Source organism: Gasterosteus aculeatus, chromosome 16 (assembly GCF_964276395.1).
Source record: "Gasterosteus aculeatus chromosome 16, fGasAcu3.hap1.1, whole genome shotgun sequence".
Classification (NCBI taxonomy): Eukaryota; Metazoa; Chordata; class Actinopteri; order Perciformes; family Gasterosteidae; genus Gasterosteus; species Gasterosteus aculeatus.
In genome coordinates, this window is record NC_135704.1 from 1,637,595 (window position 1) to 1,662,161 (window position 24,567).

At 42.8% G+C, this 24,567-nt stretch overlaps 1 long non-coding RNA gene across 1 annotated transcript; it reads left to right on the forward strand.

Annotated features, from left to right (window-relative positions):
• The first annotated feature begins 14,931 nt into the window (after positions 1–14,931).
• LOC144388848 (uncharacterized) lies at positions 14,932–23,728 on the forward strand. Its single transcript, XR_013453112.1, has 2 exons — positions 14,932–15,623; positions 16,764–23,728. It is a non-coding gene; the product is annotated as an uncharacterized LOC144388848 (long non-coding RNA).
• Positions 23,729–24,567: the final 839 nt, after the last annotated feature.

Sequence of the window (24,567 nt, forward strand, 5' to 3'; positions counted from 1 at the left end):
AGACTCACAGCTGCAGAAAAGTGGTCTGTCATCGAGTCTCTTTATTTGACAGCTGTTCCAAAAAGAAATGGATTCCTATCTATTGCTTTTTTATTATCAACACACACTTTTTCAACGTGGTCCAACACTTGGAGGGCTTATTGGATGAGGGAAATAGTGTATCGGTGTCTCAAGCCCTGTGAAAAAGCATGTAATGCTCCCCATAACCTGATTGTTAATAGAAACTGATAGGCCAAGTGCAGAGAGCCACCCAGTGCTAGGCAACATATCTCTAGAACTTCTATAAAGAGATGGCCATTTGGATGTCAGCTCTCGGCAGGTCTCATCGTTTCTAATTAAATTTTGACCTTTCAAAGAATTCACACCGATTTGCCAGCCCGGGATATGGAGGAGGCTTATCTTTAGTGTTTCAAATTGAAAGGTTATAATAGAAAGACCGCCCAGAGCAGAGAGGAGAAATGACAGGACATTCATTTTTTTACACTAATACCCCTGGAGAAATGCGCTGATAGAAGCGTGGAAGGACATGCTGCATGGCTCATTGCTAGGAAAAAAGACTGTGCTACTCTGTATCGTTCCATCAGCGTTCCTTCGACACAAAGAACCGTATGTACATAATACAGACTAATGCTCTCTTGTAGTTCACAGCTATGAAATGTGTGCCCCACAAGTGCTGAAATGTAGAAGGGACGGTCCCGTTGTCGTCTTTCACAATTAAGTAAAGTCACAGAGGAGAGCGGCTTGCTCTCCTTTCCCATGCCAATCCCACAGGAGTAATTTGAGAAAGCCGGCCTCAAGGCTGTCCTTTAACAAGCTCACCCAAATCGCCATAGTACAGGATATCACCACTCTGCAGGCAGCTGGCTTTAAGTGACCAACTGAAAAACACAGACACGTAAAATGCTAAACTCAGGGACTAATGACTCTCAGACGCCCTCATGTACGTACATGTTCAGTTCATCAGCTAATCAGAGCCTTTCTCCGTCCATTAGACGTGCGATTGATTGGCTGATCCATGATAGAAAGAGAAGGCCCAAAGTCAAAATGGCAAAAACAAAAATTCAGTGACAACAAAGTTGATGTGTTATTTCTGCATTAGTGGTGGGGAAATGTATGTCTTGACTAGTGCTGTGATGCGGCTGAGTGCGGACTGCAACGTTCCCTCTGCTGATGCTGTGGCTGTTTGAAATTGTCTTGGTGCCAATAACTGTTATGTTGCGAGGAGTTTGACAACTGCTGGAATGGAACGCGAACGCTGAGTCGGAGATGCGATGTCATCTTTGATTTCTTCTACTAACTGTATTATTGCATGGCTGCTTAAACTGTAACACGTAAAGATTTTGTGTTCACACAACTGGAAAAAAAGTGTGATCCTTGTTGCAAAAGTCCTTTCAGCTTGTCTCTGGCCAATATCGCTGTCTGGCTCGTAATACTGCTGCCATTTCACCAGGAGGCTTATGGATACCTGCACTCTGGTTAACACCTGCTTTTAAGAATTTTCACCATAAAATGGAGGCCGGCATTCACAGGCAGTTTCTGTACATACAGCGCAATACATAATTAGGCGCACTATTCGCATCCCCCCCATCTCTTTATGGGAACCTCCCATGTTCCCCTTGACCCTCCTGTGAATGCATATGCATGACGCGAAAAAGCGTAATTTTCAGTTTCCGCGACAAGCAATCTGCACTTTCACCTCACTGCGGCTTGTTTATACGTACCTCGCCATGTTTTTACGCGCACATTGCAAAACAAATATGCGCAAGTGGGCGCAAAAGTGCATGACGCCCTCAGATGCATCACAGTGCCATTCATAATGCACACACTAAAGCACCGATTTTCATGTGCAAATTTATTGGGAAAATGCAGCATGCTGCACGTTGTTCTGGCCGCTGTATTCTCAAAGCAGCTGGCTCTGTGCAGGTTTGTGTGTTTGTCAGCTGGCACCAAGTGTACCACACATGACAAATCGTTGTATCATTTTGTCCCCTGTCCAACTACTGCATCTTGATTGGCAAAAAGAAAAAATACCCCCATCACAACTACAGAATGAATGGAGCGGAAAAAAAAGGAAAAGAACAAGCTGCAAAGAGAAAAGAAGAGGAGGTGCTCTCTTGTTTGCTAGAAAAGGGCGCACTCCAACAAAAACAAAGGAAAGTCCATTTGATTTGCAATGAATCCCTACCCCATCCCCCTCCAAAGATGAACAGCCGCTGTTTGAAGTTGATAGGCTTCCTGGAAGCTGCTGGGGGAGAAAGTTCTGTAGAGGCACTGACCCCTACCAACCTCCAGGCGAGCACTGTGTGACCTATGAACCCAGGATGCTCCCTGTATGCATTGGCTGTGCAATCCATCCTCATTAGACAACAGACGTCGCTTCCTGTCGGCTCCATCTTACACGGTAACCTTCGACCCCGCCACTCCATAGAACAGAAGATGTTCTAAACAGAGACTTGAAGATGTATCTACGGCAGCAAATTCAAACAGAAAATTGTACTAGCAACACTTGCTAGTACATGTGGAAAAACAGAAACACACAAAGACCTTTTTTAAAAGCCCCAAATTGAGCAGCTGCGTTAAAGACAAATCTAATTGACCTCCCAAACCAGGCCCCATAATGCAATAGAAACTTAAAACCAGAGATTAGCATTGATGGAGCACTAATGTTATCCCAATGTTATCCCTTCAGCCCAGCAGATGAGCAGGGTGTGGATTTGAAAGGCAGATTTGATTACCTCCTGTTAGTAATGGGCTAATGTGTGAAAAAAGAAGCATGTGGGAGAGGAAAAGGGAAGAGACAAAGAACTGAAACAGGAACATTTCAAAGTGGCTATACCATAATGACAAACAAATTGTTTAAATGTATGTATCATTAAGGAAGTCTATAAATATCAACTTCATCAGTTGTTGGAGCCGGTTATGAGTCTGTTCTTCTTCAGCGTCATGCCAATAAAATACCCTCTGCAACTAAAACTGAACTGTATTGAGTTGAAGAGTGCAAAGAGGCAGATGGGGAATTAAATGAATTCTGTCAGCTTTTCAATCTCGACTGTCTAATACATGTAGCTTTCATTTTCCACAGTCAATTTTAATCGTTGCCTCATTACATTTGCAACAAAGTATTTAGATGATATTCCTTGATTTGTCAGTAAGTGCTTTTTTTTTTTTTACGTGTTTCAACCTTAATTAGAATGCTCTGTGATACTGCTGCTGTTGAAGCTACACCACCACAGTATCGGGTCATTCAAAAATAATGAGAACTAATGATGACACATAATTTCTAACAAGCTGCAATGAGTAAAGGATGACTTATGGATTTGTGGGCATAGATAACCAAATAACTGCATATTTCAATTTAAAATACTATCTGCACCCAATCATTGTTGACATGCTCCTTAGTTCCTTGGTGTTATGTAGCAGTACCAGTCCCATCCTCCCACTACAAAGTTCCCTGGCCCCAAGGAACAAACCAAGCAACAGAATAAAAGCATCCGATCTGCCCCAGAATACATGTCGAACACCCGATATCTCAAAGATTTTGAAATAAACTTTCACCCTCTGCCCATGTGGTCAAGCTGCATGGGGAGTGTCCTGCGCTATTTAGCTGGGAATTATAGACCAAGACCAGCTCCCCAGTCTGAATGTGCTTCCCTTTTTGTTACCTTATTGTTGTCTAACAGCCACTGTTTCCGGGTAAAATCATAGCGGTCCTATCACATGTGCTATAGGGCTTTATAGAGCCTTTAGTGATTTTCAGGTGATTCTTTTCTGCTATATTTATATATTTATTTCCAGTAACATATAAACTGGTATTTACACATCAAAACACTGTTGTGTTCTTTTTGTTTGCTTCTCTATTTTTTCAGTTTAATGTTTCAGTTAATTTCTTTCATACATTACGTTTGTTAAAAAAAAGGCACTCCTTGAGGTGTGTCTTATCTAAGAGTTAAAGGACCCATCCGGGTCGAAGTCTAATACTCTTTACGGTGCTACTAGATACCAGAGCAATTCCATTCAGAGAAACTATATCACTTCGAAGGTCTGGTTCTATCAAGATAACCTGTTTTGTCCGAGTTTAACATCAGACAGTTGCTGGTCATCAAGTTTTGATGTCCCAAAGACATTCTTGAAGTCTAACAAGCTGGCCGGTCTCTTCTGGCTTGATCGACAGATACAATTGAGTATCGTGCATAACAATTGAAGTTTATGCAATGTTTTTTGATAACATCGTCTAAATTAAGCATATACAGGGTAAGTAAAATCAGTCCAAGCACAAAACCTTATGGGACTCCAACACCACCAACATTGGTGATAATCGAGGATTCACCGTTCAGAAACAAACTGGGATTGTATCCATAAATAGGACTTAAACCAGCTGAACGTGGTTCCTTAAACACCAATCAAATCTTGCTGTCTCTGCAACAGGATGCAATGATCAATGATGTCGCTCTTTCATGCTCTGCGCCAAGTCTGGTCTTGAGTTCTCTTTATGAAAAAGAAAAACTGTTCGTCTCACCTTCTTTGTGTGAAGCTGCTTGTAATGGTATCAATATGGGTAACTAATTTCACAGTAATCAATCATTTTTTCCCTGTAGGTTAACCAGTAATTAGCGAGGTTAGGATTTGAGTGAACAATAGTAATACAAGCTAACAATCTCCTTCGATGGAAAAACTGTTGCAGCCTGTTGCAACCTGGTCATCCTGACTGAGATCTTCTCGTGCACCGACTGTCAGGATCCTTGTCTGACCCTTTCTGTCTTTTGCCTCTGTTTTCTCCCCAAAGTCTCCTTTCCTCATGTGTCTGTCACCCCAGTTTGTTTTGTTTTCCCATGTTCTTGGTCCCACCTCCAGACGCCGCCCATTGCCACATCCCCAAGCAGGACACAGCTGATGGCTGTATTTCAACCCTGGTCCTGCAGGCTTGGACAGTCTGTTTCTTCTTCTTCCCCGGTAGTTGCCACTGTCGGTCTGTGACTTCCTCTGCCTGACCTTGTGCGTCACTGACTTTCTCTCTGGCCGTCTGTAGAGTTCCAGCACTCCATTTACCGTGTCGAGCCACGGGACTCACGTCGAGGTCTGGCTGCCAGCCCCCGGTGTCGAGCCACGGGACTCACACCGTGACACTAAGGTAATAACTGATGACGTGTACGCTGCAGGTGTTGGCTTTCCACGATTGTATCAGAAATCCAACACGGTCACATGAAATACATTGTGTTAAAAACACATGCGTACGAGAAAGGAATTGAGTGTACTATGCACTGTAACCCTCCTTTAATCTATCGTCCTTACAGTGTATCAGTGGTGTACCAGTGTGTGGGGTCTATGATAACGGGCATGTGCGTCGGTTGCTAGAGGGGGGTTGCCTCACATGTATTAGTGTGGTACAAGCTCACTGATGAGGCCTGCTGAGAGATTAGCATTATCATCTCGCTGAACAGGCTCACTGTGCAATGGGACTTGATGAGAGAGGATATGGTTCCTGTTTGCTTTCCAATGCAAATCCTTACATTTCCCCCTTTTGACTTTTTCTCTGCTTGAAACCAATGGTTTTGGGACTGGAGACCCTGTTTCTCAAGGTGCACCACATGGCATCAAATATTTCATTTTTCATTGCGCTCAAAAAGGAAATGGAGGAAAATCAGCAGAGGGATGTTTTCAAATGTTCTTTCATTCATGCAGTTGCATAAACTGCTACAGAATTAGTTGCCTTTCCAATAAAGAGCCATTCATTTCGCATTAATTTGTTGTTAATGACAGCCGTTGTACACAACTGGAAGATATCAAAAACGGGAAGGATGGTCTAGCTTGGGTTTGTTGCCAGACTTTGTAATACCATGGGGGCCTGTGAAAGTCGATCAACCGAACACTTTGCTGCAGCGCCGGCCTCACCAGGGCTTAAACTGTAATGTGTAAGTTATAAACACAGGAACTTCAAATGCATTAGTCAAGTAAGTGGTAATGGCTTAAAAAGCTCTCCTCAATGGCTTTTGCAAAACAAAGTGTATAGGGAATTTCTTCTAAATGTACTGTCGACATATATTTGGCATGCAATTATACAAACACTATATCACAGCTGGGCTCACACATAATGGCTCAAGGTTGATCTCCCCTCCCTGAAGACAAAATAAAGATGAACATATTGATACATGCCATACTAGGCAGTCTGTGGTGACGTTGTGCTCACTGCAGCTGGATCAAAGCATACTGACTTTGTGGATCATTAAACCTTTATCTTTTGGGGACCACGGCTGTCTGAACACATTGCCACATGAACATATTAGGGTTAGTAAATCACTATGAAGGGTTTACACTCGGATCCTTCCATGATACCAATACCTATCTCATCCCATGAACATCATACCTGATGCTGTGCTGACACAAACATTAAACATACTTAGTTTTTAGTTATAAGAGTGCATTGAATAAAGAAACATGGTGTTTCTCATTTTAGCCTTTATCTCTTGATGTATTTCCTTCAAAGCTTTCATGTAACCCAGCTTGATGGGACGTTTGTGGATGTGTGATTGGATGATTGTTACCTTCGTCCCATCTTTTCTCAGCTCTCACATTAACAGGAGCATGGGACAGTAGCGTCAGGGGGTTATTTAAAGTGCATGGGACAATTCCCGCCTAGCAAAGATGCAGGGGTTTACTTTGACCAAAGGGGGGGGGGTTAAATTGTTTGTGGACTAATCCATCACGTCCTCAAAATGCCTTAAAATCCCAGCTCTTTTCCATTGGCTAACTGGTCGGCTAGTGGGTTAATTGGTTTTCATTTTGTACTGGTGTTGGAGGAGGACATGAGTCCAATTCAAAAGGTGACATGCTTGTCCCAGACTCCTAAAAGTGGACGAGGAAGCTCCTAACATCATCTGGCAGGATGTCTGCACAGACAAAGCATGACATCAAGTACGGCGAAAAGGGGAGGAAGCATTGAGCGCTGACAAGGGTTTGCAAAAATCGGTCATCTGGAGGTTTATGGGTCAATCTCAAATTAGTAACGTCAGATTTAACATGTTTTTCAACAATAATACTATACAGCTTCTAGATGGATTATTTTAAGGTATGTTTTCTGCCATCTGTATTCTTTCACATGCTCAGACCAAATCATGATCCCATATTAATACTTCACTGATTCAAGGTTCATTGAGAGTTTAAAGTACACAATGAGATGATACGAGATTAGATTCTTTGCCTCAAGTAAATATTTGATTCTCTCTCTCGATGTAAAAATCACAACTTTCACTCTCAGATTTTAGTTTGGAATGAAAAATTAAGAATAATCATTACAGTAAGATAATGCATATTATTTTGATGGATGCATATTATTTGAATTATTTGCTTATTTAAAGCATTATGAAAATATATGATTAAAAAATCTCACATGTTTATTAAGTGATTAATGATATATTGTTGCCATTTTATTTTTGTAAATAAATCAAATGAGATTTCCCAATACCCCAGTGATTGGTATTTATCTTCATTTCGTTAGTGTGGAATGTTCAATAGGTAGGTTTCATGTTGCTAGAGAGAAATACTGGACAGATGTAAAAGCCAAAAATATATAACTTTATCATAGAACACATTTTATATTTTATACAATTTATCTCCATTGCCGATTAATAGATTTGATTGCATACATATACTCAGGTGGTGAGAACACAGGCATAAGGTCACTGCAATTCATTAGGACTGCCGGAGGTCAGCGGCCGTAGTCTGTCCGTACAGCTTTGACAAATTGGTGAAACATTTATGGCGGAGGGAAAACGGATGAAGTGTGATTGTGAGAGCTCTGCCAGAGCGCTGGCCAGTCTTTGTCACTCACTGTCCCACAGTAGGTCCCACAGCATGCAGTTTGAGTGCTCAGGATCCATTATTTACAGCAGTAATGTAGTGAAGAGGCAACGTTTTTTTTTCTTCAGGTTAACTCACATTTTCTTTTGAGCCGAATGCTGTTTCCACACACTGTTGTAATGCAAGTCTTCTAATCAGACTCCAATCCATTTCACATAGTTGTTCATTTACCAATAATAGTAAATATTTTAATACTAAACTAAAAATGATAATATCCTTCCATGGCTATACTTTCTGCACGCAAGAAGCTTTTAGTGATTTGACTTTAAGTGATGGAAATAAATCTTACATGATGAGTTAGTACAAGAATGACAGTGTGCACAGAATGCTGGATGTAGCAGAGCAGTAACGACCAGATACACTCATGTGATGAAGTTAGACTTCAAGATGATTAAATTCAAAGGACAACTGCCATAGTAGACATGTACGGACACAATCTTTACACACACACACTTTCAAAAAGCCTGTCGGTCAATTCATCAGGGTGGGTTCAGCCCTTGGAACACATTTCTCCATCATTTATCTGGATCTTTTCCGAAGCGCTCCAACTTTACATGCAAGCCGTCCGACTTGTTTCTCCTCCCATTAATCCCTCCATTCTGATGCTTGTCCACATCCGGCCCGGCCGCAGTAAACCAATGATTAATGATGTATCGATTGGACTGTTTTCCACCACCCAGCCAAGGTGCTGAGTTGTCAGGACACTTGCTTATCTGAGCCACCCAGCTTGCCAGAGGAAAATGTTCCCTGCAAGGAAAATAAAAGCATACAAATGTGCCTCAGCTCCTCCACTTTTGTCTTCCAAGTGAGCAATCGGATCAAACACGTGATGTTCGTGTTATTTTGTCAAAGTGACTATCCTTACATTTGAAGAAAAATAACGCCAACTATAAATGATTAATGCATTTTTTTTTAATCAAAGCTGGACTTACTATTAATTTGCATTTTGTTTGATTGTCCTTATTTTGTTCACTACATTACTTACTGCCAGTTATTCTACATTTGAATAGAATATAAGACCTTGTGATGTTTTCAACAGGATATACCGGTAGAGCTTTAATGATATGCTAATTGACAGAATAGAAAATGTAATAATAAAACATGTCAGCTTCTCAAAAATGAAGATTTGCTAATTCTTATAATAATTTGTATAGGATTTAAATTTTGTGGTTTGAGTTATTGGGACATGTAATGTTAATTTTTCACCTTTTGGTAATTGTTATAGTGTTTCTTTTTTGATTCTTCTATTTTACAGTCTGATCAATTGAAGTAAATAATCAGCTAATTATTTTTCCTGTGATATGATATACTACTATACAGTCCCACTGAACAGGTTTTATCCTTGAGTACTAATATTTTTATTGCTTAATTTAAAACTAGATTTTTCTGGTTGTACTTACATATTTGAAATATAACTTTTAATGTACTACCATTACTACCGTAAATAAGGATTTATTTGGAATATGTTGCATCTCCCTATGAAATAGAAACATTATAGTTTATTCAATTTGGATTGAACTGGAGAGTAAATATTTTTTCCCAGAAAGAAATTTAGAAATTAATAGTCAGTTGTAAGTAAGTAAGTTATGGTTAGGGTCATTCGTGCCTGCTTCATCCCCTTTCAACCAATCACATTCAACCTCAACCCGCTGAGACAATGTTGAGTGTTTAATTCAGTGGATCAACTTCACGCTTTGATACTCAAATGTTGGCGAGTTTAATAATGTGAAGGGAGGGATTTCCTCACAGCCCCATGTTTTATTGGCTTGTTATTGCCAGATAGATGTTAGTTTGCTAGGAGGTGGTCAGCCAGCGAGGACAAATATGATTCGCTAAAAGGTTAAGCGGGAGGAACCGCAGATACGTACCCTTTGCCAGTTAACGTTACATAATAAAATTACTGGTGGAAAGAAAATATTAAAATGTCTTAAAACTCCTTACGTTAATGATGTATTTAACTTGATACATTTGTATGACTTTATTATTTAATAATACAGTTGAAATTTCAGAGCATGACATTTTGGTCTTAGAATGTTTCATAGAGGGATTTTGTTATTTCCAACCATCATCACACTATGCATTTGGCCACCATCCTTTTCTCTTCTAGCCTTTTCCATTTTGAAGAGCATATCTTAAGCACAGGAGACTAAATTACCTTAATAGAGATGACATTTTAGTTTAATGTTCAATCTGAAGCAAAATTGGTATCTTGCCCCAAAGTAGAAGATAAAAGTTCTCTTTCCATTTAATTTTCTTCCCCACCACTCTCACCCATTTTCTATTTGTCTGAGTCACACTTCCTTTCTCTCCCCACACATCCTTCTTCTCTTTTAGGACCCACGGTAGCTTTTTTTTCAGCAGCAATCTATTACACCACTCCACATCTTCCTCGCTCTTGCCATCTGAACACTATACTCTATCTCCTTCCACACCATGAATCTCTCACTGTCGCTCTTCTCCTTCACCTCCTCACCTCTCGGCGAACACCTTACTTCCTTATGTCTCTCCATTCGTGTTCAGCTTTTCCTTATCTCAGATTTCCTCTCTGATTGGAAGATAAGTGTCATTCTGGAGGAGCTGCACAAGTCACTGCCTTCTCATTTCCTGGCTGAAATGACTTTTGTGCCTATTTGCACTGTCAGTGATCATATAGAACAACCCCTGCTTACAGACTTGATTCTTATCTCCTCCTCCGATACATTGAAAAAGGAGAGGTGATTTTGAGATTGAGGTTGTCAAGATGGTGTATTCATGTTGTCTCTTTCCTCCAGAAAAGTGTGATCTTTTCCCTGGTTCTGATAGTTAAAGGTCACAGACCTATTTTTGAAATGTGCTCAGCATTGTAGTAAGAGATACAATGTGAAAACTGACAGGTAAGATTCTCCCCGCATGTGTCCAAGGCCCAAAAGGAAACATGCTTTTGTTTGCTTCATATACTTATCAAACGAGAATTACTCAAGTTAAACCCATATCTGTCTAAATGTCATATCAAACTCGTAATTTGTATCTGTAAAAATGACAACCATTTCCAATCCTAATTTACAAAAGACGTTACCCATAAATAATTTGCTAATTTGTGGCTAAATGAACAATACGGACTAAATTGATACTTAATGTTAAAACTTTGTTTTATGCATTAGTTACTAAAAACATAGTGACGCGTTAAGTGGATGGATTTATTTGGACTCATGCACAAGGTAAAAACTTTAGCTCATCCATGGTTCTCCTTTACTGTGTTCTGCCGAACTAAAGCCGTGAATCCGCTCAGCTTTCTCTGTGCCGTTCATACTAATACCCACTCAGAGCACGGCTCCAGCCCGCCCCACCGCGGGTATGCGTCAGCGAGGAGCAAGTAAGTCATTGTCCATTACGTGCGTCTGCCGAGCGGTTACATCCACAGAGAAGAGGATGGGATGTAACGGACTGGGTGAGAGATAGATTTAGGGGAATTGGGAATATTAAAGCGAGAAGAGAGGAAGAAAGATAAAAGTGTCTTAAAAGACAGTCAGCCTGAAGAGTGAAACAAGAGATGAGAGACCAAGGGAGGGATTGTGGAAAAGAAGGGAGACAAAAAAGAGAGAGAATCCAACAGGGAAAGGAAAAAGGGGTTTACCTGTCATTTAGTTGCAGACGAGGTCTGTGCTTTCGTCCATTGCAGCAATCAATTAATTGTTGAATGCTTGGTCTCTGTGTCCATGAGCTTTACAATGGGAGACAGGCAGGCGTGTCTCTCTTGTGAACCAGAAGTTATGGACCACGCTGCCTCATGAGTGTGTATGCCTCTCTGTATGTATATGGAGTATGTTGTTTTTCTAGCGGTCATTTCCTTTACTTTAATGATGTTTTTTAAAAGGTGGTTAAATAGAATATGTATATAGAAATAATCCATTAACCTTTCCCACAATGCAGCAGGACCGGGTCTAACGTGTTTACTGCATCTGCCAGGGTAAGGCCTGAGCAGACGGATGAGTGACAGGGCTATGGGCGTATTATCTCCCCTTCACCCAACACGGCATCCTGCTCTACTAAACTGTCTACGACCTCATCTGGATTTGTGAAGCGGGAACCTCAGGCACTGGTCCCGTAATGGTGCGGCATCATAGATGGACCTCCAACTGAAGCGGTAAAAAACTAAACTGTTTCGGACAACAGAGATGGTGACAATGAGAATGAGCTCAAGTATATTGTTAACCAAGAGGGTTTTTTCTGTCTAGGAATTGAGAACTTAAATAAAATCAGATCAGATGTCATGTGACTGGCAGTTAGAGCATTTCCAAGGCTTGAATATATATATATATATATATATATATATATATATATATATATATATATGTGGAATGCTGGTTGTTTCTGGTTCTTCGACTGCATTCATATTTGGATTCTGGGTCATTGAGCTATTGTGTGTGATTTGTTCCCACTTTTAAAGGCAAACCGTTCCACAATGGCTAAAGCTCTGATGAATGTTTCTAACTGGCGGGCAGCACCTGGGGGTCATGAGTATCATGGGTGAGTTGAAACAATTAAAGCTGATGGCAATAACTTAAGACATTGTCGACATGAAGCGTTCAAATTGGAATTTAAAGTGGGGTGGTATGTACACAAGTCACATGACGTTAGGATAACAGGGCAGAAGCGCAAAGATGATCATCACCACTCAATTATGTAGAGTTACACTCCGGCCGCATAGGAAATCTTAATTAGAACGGTTATGAGCACATTCTAAGGAAGAGTGAACTGTAGGCCGTTACACAGAGGTAGGAAGGAGATTCAATAAATCATTTAAATTGGGGATAATGATCAGATCGCCAATCCCTCCAGGAAGCCATTCACAGCCAGCTACTCACATGTGAAGTGACAGAAATATTTGAACTAATTGAAATAGAGGGAGAGGTTCTAACCCTGGCTCCTTTCTCGCAAAGAAATCAGTGTACACAGGTTGTGAATGGTGGATTGGATTTAGAAATGTTGAAAAATGTAACCACAAAGATATTTATTTGCTTGAGAAAGCGAGAGGGCGGCAAAATCCCCCCCCCCCGAAACCCCCTGGGATGGCTTTTGTGTATGTAAGGTTGCTTTTTGTTCCGGTCTTGAATAAATAAATTAATCAGTCTCATATAGCCTAGCTCTGCAGAACAGAAAAAGCCTGCACAAATGTACCATTCACTCGTAACTGTTTATCATTCTCCAGATGCTTTTGATATTGTTTCAACACTCGGGTAAGAATAGACAAAACGCATGCGTGTGAGGAGAAGGGCAAGGTTTCGAGTAAGGGACCTCTAACTGCTTTCATCTGCACCCAGAGGCACTGTAGTTGGATCCCTCCACATGCAGTGAAGTGCATCCCCTTTGTCTTGTTGTACGCTCCTCCTGAGAAGGACTGAAATCACCTATAAAGAAGTCCATCTGTTCATCATTTCTCATGTGTTCTGTGTGGTCAGACACACTGTGTATACTGTACCAGCTGCCACCATCAGGAAGAGGCAATTCCCCAAGCACCATGTGGGTTTCAGATATGTTGCTGAGAGAAAAGTGAAGGCCCTGACTAAGTAAAGCAATGATGATGAACTCCTTGTGTCCAAGTTTCCTCTTCGTCACTTCTTGGGACATTCCTCCTTCCTCTTCTTCAGCTTTTCCCTCAATTTGTAAAGCTTTGGGTGAGCTTTCATTTGCTATTGTTTCTCTATTGACTTTGAATACAGTCTAGCCTTTAATAATTCCAGCCCCAAAAAATGTAATTGACCAAAACCTGGTTGGTCCTGGTATTGATGAAATCACTCCTGTACAGTGAATGATTGTATATCACCAAGCTAACAGACAAGTGGTCAGACTCACATGATAATGGCAGTGAAGAATACATTTGCAGAGAGATGTTTTCTCAGGCGCTTTCAAACATTAAAAACATACGTTATTGTTTTATGCCTGGGTTTCTACTTCAGAATCAGAACAATATTTGCCAAGTAGGTGAGACATTGGACAGGAATTTTTTATGGCGGTTGGTACAAATATCAACATATTTACTCAAATCAAATCAAATATAAAATGACATTTACAAAAGAATAGAGAATAATATGACATTAAAATGAAGTGCACAGGCAAACAACACCACACAAGTGTACTGTGAGTGTATGAGTTATTTAAATAAGAATTATGAGCAGGGGACTGACCGGTGAGTTGAGATGCCAGAGTCAGTCATTGGATGACCGGACTCTGTTGATGAGCACGACTGCCGACAGAACAAACTGTTTGTGTGGTGAGAGGTCTTAGTCCGGATGGACCTCAGCCTCCTGCCAGATGGGAGGGACACATTGTTTTTGACCAGGGCAAGAGGGGTCGGCTACAATCTTTCTAGCGTGCTTCAGTTTCCTAAAAGTGAGCTTGGGTCACGAAAACCGGTACGAATATGGCACCAGTTCCTATATGACCGCTATCTACCAAAACGCAACACAGATTTCTGTGCCTGAGCCGATTGAAAAACTTTATTTACACACTCGGATGACTCCGTCCTCAAAGCAGCTTACGATAGCGTACCACTTGTGTAGCTACATTAGCTAGCTAGCCATCTACCTTCTATGTATGTTTATTTAAGTGAGTGTTTCCCTCTGTTATTAAAGTTAGTTTCGCAGCACACCGTACTCACCCCGAGGGACGCAGGCAGACACGTGCGTGTACACACACACACACACACACACACACAGGAGAGCACGTGCTCACCAGCGGACACAGAGCGCACGTCCGCAACGACCCCTTGTAGCTTGTATTTCACATCAATTTAATACATGATTTAAGATTTTGGAAACAGTTACATTTGTGCGTGGGCCAAAATGGTTCAAATCATGTTTAATATAGATTCAGTAGAAGACAGTAGAGTACTAGCTGTGAGCTGCTACTCAGTGGCAGCAGCATGAGTCTATTCCCTCAGGTACATTGCTCTACTAAATCTTTTCTGAGAGAATAATGTCAATGTTAATAATCTGGATAGCAAATGTACAGACATGGATTTGAGACCCTTTGACTCAGCTTTTATAGTGGCCAATCACTATATATTTAAACATGAAGATTTCTCCAATGCTTGCATTGTAATGGGAAAATGATATGTGACCCTTTTAAATGCTTCATTTGTATAACCAGTTTATTAGTTGCAAGTGCTTAGGTCACAAAGGCCCTGACATACGAACTGATGTCTCCCACTTGGATTAGATGTTTCCAGCGGCGTAGCTATAGAGACTGAACAAAGTGTTTGTTATGTCTATGACCACCTTTGTTTAAGCATGTTGGGAGAGCAAGGATACGGTCAAAGAACTGATGTGTCTCACATGGACAAGGTGTTCCCAGTACCCTGGCGGTAGAGACTCAACAAGATGGTTAACGGTTTCTGTTGACGCCACCGATATCTAAGTTTAGGTATAAGAACTGCCTCGAGGTGTTGGGAGGAAAAAGGAGGTTCTTGACAGTCTACTGACCACGTAGCTGTTGTGACCCTTTTTCCCTTGCAAGGAAATAAACGGAGAAAAGACATACTTGACTCAGAGCCTTTGATTCTTACTTAACGATTGTCTGTGCAAAATCTTCCACCACAATTTGGTGTCAGAAGTGGGATCGTTTGAAGCTCCGTCGGGACTCCGAGGACGTCCGGGAAGGGACCCCTTCAGGATCCACCAAACGTGATTCTGCCCTATACCTCATCACACTCAGAGAGAGGGGACCGGCGAACAAAAGAGACCTGATTGGCTTCAACACGATCCGATGAGGAAGATTTTCACACGAATCGGGTAAGAAGTTGATATTCTGATTTTCAAACGGGGCTTCCTGAATTATAACGGGTGATAACAGATTACAAAGACGGGTATTTAGTACTTTGGGATTTTTTTTTAATTATTTTTTCTCTCTCTTCTTAGAAAATCCAAATTTCGGTTATTTGATTGGGCTTCTAATGATGATAACTTGTCTTTTTATCCGGTTATTTGAAAAATGTGTATAAAAAGAGTAATTGTACAGTATTTCCGGTTCATCAGCATCCAACTTTTTACTGAGGAAGACAGGGAGCAATGTGCGCATTTACGATTGTATTCAGACTAACTATCTGAAAATCGCATAATTGTGACCCTTGACCAAAAGGGGGAAGACAGGGAGCAATTTGCGTATTACGATTGTATTCAGACTAACACTCTGAAAACGCATAATTGTGACCCTTGACCAAAGGGGAAGACAGGGGCAATTGACAATTGTGACCCTTGACCGAAGGGGAAGATAGGAGGGATTTTGAGAGTTCACTGAAATCGCAAAATCTCAGCCCTTGACCTAACAGGAAGACAGGAACAATATCGGGATTTTCGGACAGTAATCTGAGAACAGATATTTGCGCCCTTGACCTATATTTATTAACCAATAGTTCTGGTTGGGTTTTAACTTGTATTTTTCCTACGTAAAAGAAAATCAAGACTTATAGTGACGACTATATTTTAAGTAATAAAAAGTATACTTCACCACGCCTGAAAGATGGGTGGTGTACACGGTAAAGGTAAAAAGGAAATGGGTTCTCCGGAGGGACCCATTGTGGATCTGATGAGAAGGAAATATGGAGATCAATCTCTAGAGTTTTTGCCCGAGTGGTCAAAAGATTTTGGGTTCCCTGCAAATGGTTCTTTCAGTAGAATAAAACTGAACATGTTACGAACAGGCTTAGAGGGAAAAGAGAAGGGTATAAAATCTCAGAGGGTGATAAAAGGCAAAGACTTGGAGAACATTGAGAAACAAAGTAAATGGTTAAAATGGTGGGAGGATGAATGTGAATGTAGAGAAAGGAAACAAATGGCTAAAGAATTGACATGCGCAAAAACCACATTGGTTGAAAAACCAGATCCAAATGTTATTGAACAAAATGACCGATGTGCTTCTCCCTTGTATCCGAGTCTCACAGGGGCTGGCGGCCCTCTCCTCAACACATGCCCACCACCGTACCCTGCTTCATCTGCGAACCAGCAACCTCCGTCTGCAGGAGCACATATCAAAGTTCACTACACCCGGCAGAGGGAGGAACAGGAAGCGGCAGTGAAAGCAGCACAGGAACGACTCCTCGGCGAAGAGGAGGAAAAGAGACAGGCTGCTCTCCCCACTCGCTCTCGCTCTCCAGGAGCAACCGGAGGGGACACTTCTGCCATCAACAAACTGATTGCAGAGCAACCATCTACATCAGATGTTTTTTCCCCCTCTTTCGACCCAGAGGGAGTTCCCCCGGATGCAAAATCTGTGCTCCAAACCCCAATGATTCAAGTACCAGGACACTCAGGTCCCATACTTGTTTTCCTTGGACTGATACGGACATTAGAGCTGCAATGGCTCATCTCCCGCCGATACAGCACTCGGGAAGACTGTTTGCTGAAGCATTCATGGACTTCTGTAAGCAATTCCTGCCCAACTTTGCTGAAATTTGACGTGTTCTAATGAGTCACGTGGGTCCGACTCACTACCAGAAGCTCAACCAGCTGGTTGCAGGAGACACCAGTGCGGCCGACGTTGAATGGAGTTCAAATCAAAATAAGCCATACAGAGACGCACTCACGGCTTTGAGCGACGGCATAAAGACATTGTTCCCTGACAAAGTGGATATGACTCCCATCAACAATACCAAGCAGGCACCGGGTGAGTCCGTCCATGATTACTACCAAAGACTTCTCACAGTGTTTAATCTTAACAGTGGCATTCCACAACCCGCCGTGTTAGGAGACGCTCTGGGGACGTGGGAATCACACCTGAAGAATGCTTTCATGAATGGACTATTACCCGACATAAAAATGAATGTGCAGCGTTCTGTGGCTGGAATGGAAGACTCGCGACTCGCGGATGTAAAGAAACATGCTGCGCATGCGCAATCCATGGACATAGAGAGAACTGACCACGAGGGGAAAAGGCGCTCACGTCAGATTGAACTCGCCCAACTGACTATGCTCCAAGCTGTCACTCAACTTGCCAGAAACGACCGCCCACGGGATCCCAACCAACGGGGCGGATTCAGGGGGCGTGGTCGGGATATGACGAGGGGACGCTCCTCCGGAACCAGGAGGGATCACAGCTGTCTCCACCCAATGACTATGATACGTGTTTCCGCTGTGGCGAACAGGGACATTGGCACAGAGAATGTCCACAAAATGCACCTCGTAGAGGATGGGGGCGTGGACTGGCCAGACGAGGAAGGGGTGGCAACGCACAATCCGATTGACGTGAGGCGGAGGGGGAGGAGGCTGCATGTGAGGGGGAGACGGCAACCATGCTGAGGCCTCACATAAGGGAAGTAAAACACACACACACACACCGCAGCCTGCAATGAAGAAACGCTTTCTGCACTAACTCCCTGCACGCACACTCACACTCACACACACACACTGGAGCAACAACAAGCTCTCGTGGACATCACAGAGCAATTGAGAACACAACAAAAGCTTTCACTTAAACACACATATGCAAAGTTTTCAGGAAAATCATTTGAAAATATGCCCACCACTATGGTGCAAATTCAAGGGAAACTTTTATCGTTTTTGGTTGATTCGGGGGCTACACATTCTGTAATACAACAAAAGTATTTTCCAGGTCAGAAACTTAGTGGAAAACAGGTTTTCTCACAAGGAGCTTCAGGGATGACTATTGTAGAGAGATTTACGGCACCTATGACCAGTACACACACTGACTCAACTGACCCTGAACCAGACATCACAGTAAAACATTCCTTTTTGCTGTCCTCTTGCTGTCCCATTAATCTAATGGGCAGAGACCTCATGTGTTCTTTCGGCATTAGCCTCATCTCCACTCCTACAGGGTTGCAAGTGGTAAGATGCAGAGCCATTGACCAGATGGCAAATACAGTTATAAGTGATCCAATGTTTGTGTACCAGTGGTGGCTTCCGGTTGACTCACAATCAGAACTGTCCCACCTGGCAGCATCACGCGTCCAGCCTGAGGCAGAGTGCATGGATGCTTCATATCTCCACTGCACAGCTCATGTGTCACATGAGCCAGATAAGCAATATGATGCATTATTTCTACAGGATCTGAATGATCAAATTGCATGTATGACATTGTTTTGGTCCACACTTAAATGTACTGTGTCCGTTTCTCTCACCCCCTCTCAGCAGCACCTCTTTGATGTGGACTCTTCTTTCCCACACATCTCCTTGTCTAAAGCAGCAACAGACCAATGGAGAGATTTGGGACCTTTTGTCGCAGCGTGCGAGGCATTGGCAGATTGGGAGGCTACACCAGATCCACTTGTGATGCGCTCTCCGTCGACAGGCTTCTTTAAACAGCCATTCGCATTTTGCACACCTGCTCTCAGATCTGTTTATGTCATGGATGAAAATAACATATTTTCTGACACACACACTGATACATTTTTGACTAATGTCTCCTCTATTTCTCCTGCCCTCAGTTCTGTTCCAGACACCTTGTGGGCAGCGCATAAATATGACGTGGGACTCATCAAAAAATGTCAACCTGTGGTCATCACTCCTCGATCAGACTTCGGTCCCCACAAACATCAATACCCACTGCGCCAAGAGGCCATTGACGGTATAACACCGGTGTTCAACTCCCTCTTAAAGGCCGGAGTCATTGTTCCATGTCCTGACTCGCCGGTAAGAACACCTATTTTTCCAGTTAAAAAGATCAGAGATGCAGGCAAACCAACTGAGTGGCGCTTCGTGCAGGACCTAAAAGCAGTTAATGCAGCCGTCCACGCACGAGCCCCAAATGTTCCCAACTCTTACACCATTATGGCACAGGTTCCACCTGATGCTCGATGGTTTTCCGTGGTTGACCTCGCAAATGCTTTTTTCAGTGTCCCGGTGGACATTGACAGTCAGTTTTGGTTTGCGTTTAATTTCAATGGCAAGCCTTACACTTTCACACGCTTGTGTCAGGGCTACACAGAATCACCTACAATCTACAACGAGGCACTCAGGGAAAGTTTGGAGAGCCTCACTTTGTCTCCAGGAACAGCGCTTTTGCAGTATGTTGATGACTGTTTAATTGCAGCTCCAACACAAAAGCAGTGTGAACAGGACACACTCAAATTGCTTCAACACTTAGCAGCGGAAGGACACAAGGCCAGCCTATCCAAACTACAGTTTGTTTCACAAAACGTTAATTTCCTAGGCCATAACATTTCCGGTGAAGGGAAGACACTATCACCAAAACGCATCGCCTCAATTGTAACACTTCCAAAACCACAGACCAAGAAACAGATGTCATTTTTGGGAATGTGTTCCTACTGTAGGTCATTTATTCCAAATTACTCCCAACTCGAGCAACCTCTGTCCGCATTGATACATGGAAAAAATCTCAGCGCGCATGATAAAATTCAGTGGCTCCCTGCAGCCTCTCAAGCTTTCACGGACATGAAATGCACGTTACAAGTTCCTCCGACTTTGGGTCTTCCTGATCCTCACAAACCGTTCACACAAACCGTGGATGAACGTTCTGGATGTATGACATCAGTGCTCCTACAATCCCATGGCGATAAACTACGACCAGTAGCTTATTTCTCTGCAAAACTCGATCCGGTAGCAGCAGGCTTACCACAGTGCCTTCGAGCTGTGGCAGCTGCTGAAAAGGCTCTTACAGCCTCTCGTGACATTGTAGGCTATGCTACGCTAACATTATTGGTTCCACATTCGGTTTCACTGATTCTTCTCGAACAGAAGTCGTCTCATTTATCTGCAGCGCGTTACCTTCGATATCACACATGTCTCCTAGACATGCCGAATGTTACAGTAAAACGCTGCAATGTCCTCAATCCTGCATCTCTTCCCCCCACTCCGGAGGATGGAGAGGAGCATAATTGTTTGGCTGAGCTGGAAGCTCAGTGCACACCTCGACCAGACCTCGCAGACACACCTCTGCTCAACAGTGACGTGGTAATGTATGTTGACGGATCTGCTTCACGGGATCCCCTGACTGGTTCTAATCTTGTGGGTTTCTCTGTTGTTTCAGACTCAACTGTTCTGTGTTCCGGCCCTCTTCCATGTCACCTCTCAGCCCAAGCAGCAGAATTAATCGCGCTGACAGAAGCTTGTAAACTAGCTAAGGATAAAACGGCAACCATTCACACTGATTCCAGATACGCTTTTGGCGTGGTTCATGATTTCAGCGCGCTCTGGAGACACAGAAATTTTCTCAAATCGGATGGCAAACCAGTGTTACACCACACTCTGATAGCAGAACTATTGGATGCCATTTTGTTGCCCACAGCTATTGCCGTTTGTAAATGTGCAGCGCACACATCCGGCACAGGCGACATCGCAAAGGGGAATGAGCGAGCAGACTTAGCTGCAAAAGCGGCTGCTAGACGTCCTCTTCCCAAACCATCACGCCCAGTTCCTGCCATGTGTTCTCTTCCCTCCTCTCTTGCAGCCGTGCAGTCCCTCTCTACTTCAGATGAGAGACGTTTTTGGTCCTCCTCAGGCTCCAAATTCATAGACGGCATCTGGTATGGTCCGAATGGTAATCCATGCTTACCTAAACATTTCTTCCCTCACTATGCGAAATTGACTCATGGGTTAGACCATGTGTCAAAAGGGGGAATGTTAAGTATCATTGATGCAACATGGTTCACAAAAGGTTTTGCAGCTTACGCACAAAGGTTCTGCCAAGCATGCATAACATGTGCAACTCACAATGTAGGTCGTTCAGTACAGGTGTCACATCATGCAGCACATCCACCGCCTGCAAGACCATTTGAACATGTAATGATGGATTTTGTGGAACTCTCCCCATCGGAAGGTAAGAAACACTGTCTTGTAATGGTAGACATGTGGTCCAAATGGGTTGAGGTGTTTCCCTCCAGTAAGCAGACAGCCTCCACAGTGGCTAAAGCCTTGATTTCAGAGATCATTCCCCGCTGGGGAATCCCAAGCAAAATTTCTAGCGACAATGGTTCACATTTTGTCAACCAAGCAATCACAGACTTAAGTGCATACCTGGGTATTGACTTAAAAACACACTGCGCATACCACCCAGCTAGTGGGGGAGCGGTAGAGAGAGAAAATGGAACATTGAAAACAAAACTGGCCAAATGTTGCACAGACACAGGTCTACCGTGGACAAAAGCACTGCCCTTGGTTCTGATGTACATGCGGATGAGGAAACGAACACGCAGCAACCTAAGCCCATTTGAAATCCTTTTCGCAGTTCCTCCCCATATAGGTGTGGAAGCTCCAGGAACACCACTCCCTTCCACCACAATGTGCGAGAATGACATGTTAACCTATTGCATTCGACTGTCTTCCACTTTGTCTGATGTAAGAAAACAGGTTGTAGCTGCACTTCCAAGAGAAGCAACGGGTCCACTACACCGACTGCAACCAGGTGACTTCGTGGTGGTAAAGGACTTCAGGAGGAAAAGTTGGAAAGCTAAACGGTGGCAGGGTCCATTCCAGATTCTCCTGGTCACCCAAACAGCGGTCAAGGTAGCTGAAAGAGCAACTTGGGTCCACGCATCCCATTGCAAGAAGGTTCCAGATCCAGTACCAGCAGTGGGCTCAGGCGACCCTACCTCCACAACAAGTGTCAATCAACCGACACCACCGATCCAGTGACCACGGACGGGCAGTTGACCGACAGACACACAGTGCATTGTGATCTGTGTTGACTGTCTACAACGCGGGTGCCTCACAAGAAAGAAGGTTGGCAGACTCCACATCCCAACGTGTACCTGCGGACCAACACAAGAAGAAGAACACGGCCAGGACCCCTCCACATAGACACAGTAGTCGTTTGTGTCACTACGGTTTTTTAGATTTTGTAATCAGCTATCTAAAGAGTGGTTCTCTCTTATCATGGAATGACTCTGACAATAACCCCAACAGTGACTCGGACTCCCTTGACGAGCTGAACACTTACGACCTCGACACGTACGCATAGTGACATAGTGACACACTGTCTGTGTGCATTCCTGGTGTTCTAAATGTTTTTGGTTTCACAGTAGCTTGCTAAAACAATGAGAAATAACATTCTCACAAAAACAGCTTTTATCCCTGCATTTATTAGTATGTAACGTAAATATGATTGATATAATGACCTTTCCACAATATTCTATATCTGTATTGTGTGAAAGGGGATCAAGTTCTGGTATTGTGATTTAAACATGTTCTCATTTCTTTTTTATTTCAATACTGTACACATGACATCTGGGGTGTAACGCTCAAATCCTGTGAGAAGGTTTCCAGTCTTTATCTTCTCCTAACAGATTTCTTCCTATTTTCCCATTTCGGAGGGTTTTTTTAGGGAGTTTTTGTTCTGTGGCAGGAAAAGTTTTGTGAGCGATGTCCAGATGTTCAATGTTTTGTGATATTTGATGTGGCAGATTATCAGCTGTTAAATTTTTAGAGTAGTCATTCTAAATTGATTGCATAGTTTGTGATTATTATGTAATCAAAAGAGTGGAATGTAATGGGAAAATGATATGTGACCCTTTTAAATGCTTCATTTGTATAACCAGTTTATTAGTTGCAAGTGCTTAGGTCACAAAGGCCCTGACATACGAACTGATGTCTCCCACTTGGATTAGATGTTTCCAGCGGCGTAGCTGTAGAGACTGAACAAAGTGTTTGTTATGTCTATGACCACCTTTGTTTAAGCATGTTGGGAGAGCAAGGATACGGTCAAAGAACTGATGTGTCTCACATGGACAAGGTGTTCCCAGTACCCTGGCGGTAGAGACTCAACAAGATGGTTAACGGTTTCTGTTGACGCCACCGATATCTAAGTTTAGGTATAAGAACTGCCTCGAGGTGTTGGGAGGAAAAAGGAGGTTCTTGACAGTCTACTGACCACGTAGCTGTTGTGACCCTTTTTCCCTTGCAAGGAAATAAACGGAGAAAAGACATACTTGACTCAGAGCCTTTGATTCTTACTTAACGATTGTCTGTGCAAAATCTTCCACCACAGCATATAATGGCAACAGCAATCTCCAACCACCCGTGACTCGAAAGGTTTCCGCTTCTCTGGGATTATTTAACCTGTGTTATATACAGACCTAAGAAGTCCAAAATAGGGTATTCCTCTGCCTATGCGTGCATAAAGATGTCATCTGATCATATGCCACCAAGACAGCATAATGTCCCGCTTATGATGCACCAATGCGGACATAAAAACCAAAGTGAGATGAGCAAGAACACGAGATGGAAGAAATAACTGGGGAGGAAATGGATGTCTGTTACTTAGGCCTTATTTGTTGCCTCACAGAGCACTGAAAAGCAGTGACATAGGGGGCAGCAGAGGGAGAGTAAAGCAGAAAGCTAGAGCGGAATTCTTAGGTTCATTTACAACTAATGACATAGCTAATGAAATACTTTTAACTGCTGCCGTCCTCGCTAAGCATTTGGAAATGTGGCCAATGACAGTTTTGTGGCCAGAGCAGTACGGCAGTTAGAGAATATACTCAGAACTGACATCAGTATCCAGGAGATAAAAACCCAACATTTGGATCATATCATTGTTAGTGTTGCGTTAAATGTAAAGTTGTAAAACTCTCCCCCAATCAGAAGAAGAGGGGGATATTCGAGCAGGGATACATAAAAAAACTACGGTGAGTAAACATGGAGAGGAAATAAATCAGGTATGCCAGGTGAAAGGAGCTTAATCAGCAGTATTACTTCCTCGAGGCGAAGGTGGAGGTGCTGTGAAGAATGTTGTAACCTACTTCTGAGATGCATTCAGACTCAT